Genomic DNA, 6,036 nt, shown 5'->3' with positions numbered 1-6,036 from the left:
CAGGCTGTCGTTAAACATTTCAGAAGTTCAGGATACAAACATCATCATGTCGGTATGACTACTTCGACCCAACTGTTGAAATGCTCGGTGTGGCATATCATTTCGGCCATCTGGAAGTGCTCACTGCCTACCCATATTACTCATTTAATGAGCCGGGTTTCGCCACTATATGAAATAATAATTTTCAAACCGCTAGACGGCAAGTCCGTTGATGAAGGTTTCTTGTGTTCGATCGGGCCTCCATCATCTCGACTGTGCCATGGTAGTGGCGGTTTTTAAACGGGGGGTGACGGAAACATTTCAGGGAGCAAAACAAACAGTTTTGTAACCAGGGCTTTCTAATAGCCCCATAACCAATGGGTGACGGATAGCTCAGGCGTCCAAGCAGGGCCGCCATTTATTGTTTTTAAAGCCATACCAACATTCATCTATTCTCGGGCCTAAGCAACCATTGCTGAGATCCTAATGTGTTGCCATTGGCTGAAAACCAATCGCTACCCTTTAAACTCCCTTTATTTGTTTCTAGAGTCACTAAGGGCAGCCATTTCAGAAGACAGAGTGTACCGCTATGGAACATAAACCTCAATAGCATTCAAGTCACAAGATGTACCAACCTGGACCTCGGTTATTAAATGCCAATGCACCAAAACAAATACCAGTCTTTTTTTCTCCCCGGAGTCCTTAAAACAGCAACAAAATCAGATGTCTGAAAACATTATAGAAAGCATGTGGCCCAATGCATCCTGTCAAATTTAGGTCATACAATGTGTGAAGCTACACTCTGACTAGGGTATATATATATAACGCGTCAGATCACATACTGAGTGTCACACCAGGAAGTCACACAACATTCAGTGTCAAGCAGTCAGTGGAGGTCTTCTCCACCTTACTACTTATGATGACTCATAGGAGAGAAAAAGCCTCTCGAGCCTCTCGCTAAACAATCTGATATGATGAAGGCATAGAGAAGAGTAGTGCCTTTTTCAACAGTTCCATTGGGATTTATATAAACCATTTGTAAGCCAGTGCTCTACACCTCTATAAAAAAGTAAACCTGCCAGGCGATCCCACAAATTTCCCATTTAAGGAGAACAGACATTTGTGATGTCAAATGTGCACTCTAAACAATCTAATCATTTCAAAAAATGTCCTTCAGCCGGTCTAGCCTAGTTCTTGATTAGCAAGACTGAAAGAATATTTGATATTTGTGAAGCTGGGTCAACATAATCTTATGAATAGTTTGGATGTTCTCAGTCAATTTTCTCCTACATGACCTTTCTGTAGTGGCCCAAAGTCAACTTCATCTCCAACCTTATACCTGAACATAACCATCTGTAAAAATGAACCTCATACATGAACTTAACTATCACTAACCTTATACCTGAACTTAAGAATAATTTCTAACCTTAACTTTACAAAACTTAACCATCTTTAACCGTAACCCTAAACATAGCCATTTCTGTAACAATCTGTAACAGAAATTCCTAAACATAACCATCTTTTACTTAATACCCAAACACAAGTACCTCTAACCTAATAACTTCAAATAATCATTTCTAACCTTTAACCTTATGCTTAAACATAACACTTTTCTTTCTATAATCATTACTTTTCCATATATAGAATCTTACCCAGGACCATTGCTCCCTTACACTGGGAGGCCGTACAAATTTCTTAACCTTTGGCACATTGGCGAGAGTGGAACAGAGTTCATTTCTATGGTAACGCAAATTTCAGCCAACGTCGGTGAATCACGATACAGATTTGACAAAATATGGCCCAGAGGACCATGGGCCAGGCTTATGATGTATTCAAAGAATTGGGGAGGAAAAATGGCTGATAAATAGCGTAATTAAAAATGAATGGAAACAACATAAGTATGACAGTATTTGCATAGATAGAATTAACACCAAGTCAAGGCAAGTTTATTAATATAGGCTATAATCACCGCAGAGCCTGTGTATTGTGTATTTGAACAATATTTTGGACAAACTGCAATTTTGGACGTCATTGAATTGATGAATAGCTCGATCTGGGGACTTGTGTGTGCTATAGGGGTGGAGATGGCCAGGGATCTCACAATACGCTATTATCGCGATGCCTCTTCGCGCTTGTAAAAAAACTCAACCTGTTCCACTGCAGCTGCAGGTTTCCTGTGCATGCGTGTTAGAGAAATGTAAGCATTCTTGGCATTTTGGTGTGGATGGCCAACCTTTTGAAAACACTAGTCTGGACCGAAAACACTTTGACACGAAAACAGTGTATTTCAATGTATCCACTTTTGTGTGGACATGGCCTACCTCTCAAGGCCATAAATGTATTTATAAAAAATAGATTCTTGGTGTGAATCGATACAGTATTGTGGGCGAAAAATATCGCAATATTATGCTGTATCGCTTTTTTTCCCCCCACCCCTAGTGTGGTATGCGTTATTGGCCCTGTGGACGTCAATCCCTCGTGCAATAGAAATATATTTTCCAGAAAAGGAGATCTCAAATCATTCTTATAGAATGTCAATATGAGATACAGTATGTCAGTCAGATTTTCTTTCCACATTATTTGGGTCAGCTAAAGGCTTTTGTGGTTACATTTACAGCTGATACCAACTGATACACTGATATCAAGAAATGACCCCAGTATATATTGAATTTAGTTTTGTCTCATTATGCTAAAAATAAAAAATAAAGTACTATTTATATTTACTATATATTTTTTGCAATATATTACAGAACATATAAATTATTGCCACTTTTCAATTTATACATATTAAGACATATTTAGTAATATAAAAAAGTCCAGTCGGTTTATCATATTTTGTGTCACATATGTTCTTGAAGACGGTGTCAATGTAGTCATGTAATGCAATACAGCTATGGAACTCCACTTTCTCTATATACTCTTTTGTTTAATTTTTTTTATAATTTTTACAATATATTTTTGTTCCATAAGGACTGAGTCAGTGCTTACCTCTGGTGGCACTGGAGGAGAGGAGGGACGAGCGCGTCGAATGGGAACGCTTGCTGCCGGCTGCTGCTCTAAGCCATGGACGAAAGAACCCTAGGATGAGAAAAAAACAAAAACGAACTATTATAAAAAAAAACCAAAACCAAACCAAGCCCGAGATAATTATTCCTGCAGACTGACAAAAGCAGGTACAAAATAGTCACAAGGGAGAAGAGACTTGCATGACAGCCCCGGGAACCAGAAATGCTACTGATCAGGTGTGGAGGCTCTATGAATAGAAGCGCTTCAGAAAACCGCTCGTGCGTAAGATGAAAGTAGCACTTACTAAAAACTACCAGCCTCCCAATCGAGGCCACATCCAGGTACCGGGGCGGCTGACGCTCGCAGGGTTGTCTGGGCAACAGACTGCAGTCCCTATGGCAATGGGAGTGGGCACTCTGCGCGGAGACAATGGTGGGACAAGCTCAAGAGACCCTTGTCGATGATGGAGCAAATAGAGCGATGAAGCAAAGTGCCGTGGCGTCACGTCAAGACGTGCTCAGGGTGCAATCCGATCAGCTGCAGATGGGATGCATTTGGATATAGATTGCTCGGAAACTTTCATGGAGAGAGAGAGAGAGAGAGCGAGGCCAAATGATAAGCCAGGAACGACTGATATGTGTCCCTGCCGCGTGCTGTTTCAGAGGTAGGATCCACCAAACAAAGAGAGCTAGAGAATGAGGAACAGAGTGTGCAAGCGGGCAATCGAGAGAGTCGGAGAGGAACAAACAGCCGTCATGGCTGACTGGGAACCTCTGGGGTAAGAAACATGGACGCCGTCCCGGCAGAATCAAAGGATGGGTCCAGATGGCAGGCAACAAGTAACCGTGTGTTTCATCAAAGGCAGCACACACACACACACACGCACACACGTGTGTGTCACGATCCAATTTCAATTTTTAAATGGCTCACGATACAATTTCATAGATATATTGACATTTTATACATAATTGCTACTGACTTTTCAGTATAGCATCTGACATGCATTACAAAAATATTTCAGGGAGCAAATTCAGTCTAATACAGATATTAAATATTTCAATCCATTTGAGACTAATGTTGTATTTCATTTAAGCATAAAACCGATGCAAATAAAAGCAATTCCAAGATGTTTGTAGGCTCAGATACCTTATAATGAGGATTCAAATAATTCTGTACCTAATTGAACAAAACATTTTGATGTGGCTTAGATGACTTTAATGATCTGCATTGAATAACTAAGAGATTGATGGCTAATGGATAATCATAGCTGGTAAATGTAGGCCATGTGCCAAATTTTTACACTCAGAAAAGGACATTTTGAATTATTACAAAAAAATACAATTGCTAAGTGGGGATGGGCACTTTAGCAGTGAAAGCGAGAGTGAGACGAACCAATTGTCTTCCAAGTTGGATGCAACAGTTTACAAAGTAATTAAAGAAAAACCTTAGGCAACAGGAAGTTCCTCAGGCCTTAGACGGAAGCGGCAGCGGCTTCAGCGAGCGGTCTTTCTATCCAATCGTGAGCGTGTTATGAGAGCTGTATTGAGTCTAACGACTCTTGAGTAAAAGCAATTCTGACTCCCATTACCGTCTGTGTCAAAAGGTCCGGTGGCGATTGCGAACTCTGAGAGCCAATATTGACGTGGTGTGTTTCACGAACTGCTGCGACCACAATTCCCTCGGGAAAGTTCAAATGTGTGTGTTTGATCACCATGGCAGTCAACAACCCGTGGTAATAATATGTCCTTAAATTACTCCTGGCTCAATGTTAAATTACATGGATAATTAGGCTACCTAATTCCAAATTGGGCCTGAATTTTACTGTATTTTCCAGTGGTTTCCAGGCCTTGTGAAAATCCACAAGGCCAATGAATATTAGAGCTGTGAATACTCACCAGCCTCACGATTTGATTACGATTCACCTGTCCACGATTCGAAAGCACGATTCTCGATGCATCTCAATGTATCGCATCCCCAATTTTTTATATAGGCACCAAGGCCTGCGCCAGGGAGAGGCTGAATATGATGGTGAACACTGGGGCAAGCAGGTCAGCACAGGTCTTCAGTACATGTCCAGGGATGCCATCCGGACCGGCTGCTTTCCTGGTGTTCACCTGTCTCAGAGCCCTCCTCACGTCGTGCTGAGATGCTGAGTGTGCGCTCACCTCCAGCAGCGGAACTCGGTTCTATTGTGCTAACCAGGGGGCTAATGCAAAAGCGTCAGACTTCACAGTGGTGGTAGCTCTGCCTCTGTAATCCGTAAAAGTCTGTAATCTCTGCCACGTGTGTCCGGTGTCAGATAGCTGTAACTGAGACTCCACTCTTTCCCTGTACCGACGCTTTGCCTCTTTCACAGCCCTCACTTGGTAAGACGCCGCTTTGTATTTGTTTATGTTCCCCAACACAAGCAACGATACAGAGTAAGCAAAGATGCGCATGTTCAGTGCATCCTGTATTGATTTGTCAACCCACGGTATCGCACCGTAACCATGGGAGCCACATTTTCCACTAGCTGAGCAATGAAGTTCGTCACCACTTCTGTAAACTCGCTGACATCATCGGGGATAGAGCAAACCATGGCCCAGTCTACGTCACTCAGCACGTCCTGCAGCATGGCTTCTGATTGGCCGGTCCGGCACCTGATCTCCCTCGTCACCGGAGCTTCCCGAACATGATGGAGATAATTAAATTTTGTATAGGCTGTTATTTTAATCACAATAAAATTTGGCAATTAGAAATGAATGGTAGGGTCATTTTTTTGTTTTTTTTTTGTTTTTTTCATGGACGCCTTTCAAATCTCCCGATTATGTTCTGTCACTGCATCGATACAGAATCGTCCACATCGGATTGAAAGTTAAACAATAACAAGTTGATACCCAATCAACACTCAAGAACATAAGCCAAAAGATTTTTCATATTACCCCGCCATCCACACACACCATAACCTTGTAGCTGTCATTGGTAGCCTTAATACCGTATATACAGTCAAACAAAAACAGACTTATCACATGCTATTGATGGTTCGAACCCGGCCCCAAAAATTATTAGCAA

The sequence above is a fragment of the Zeus faber genome, assembly GCF_960531495.2.
Source record: "Zeus faber genome assembly, chromosome: 20".
Classification (NCBI taxonomy): domain Eukaryota; kingdom Metazoa; phylum Chordata; class Actinopteri; order Zeiformes; family Zeidae; genus Zeus; species Zeus faber.
This window is presented reverse-complemented; position numbering follows the sequence as displayed.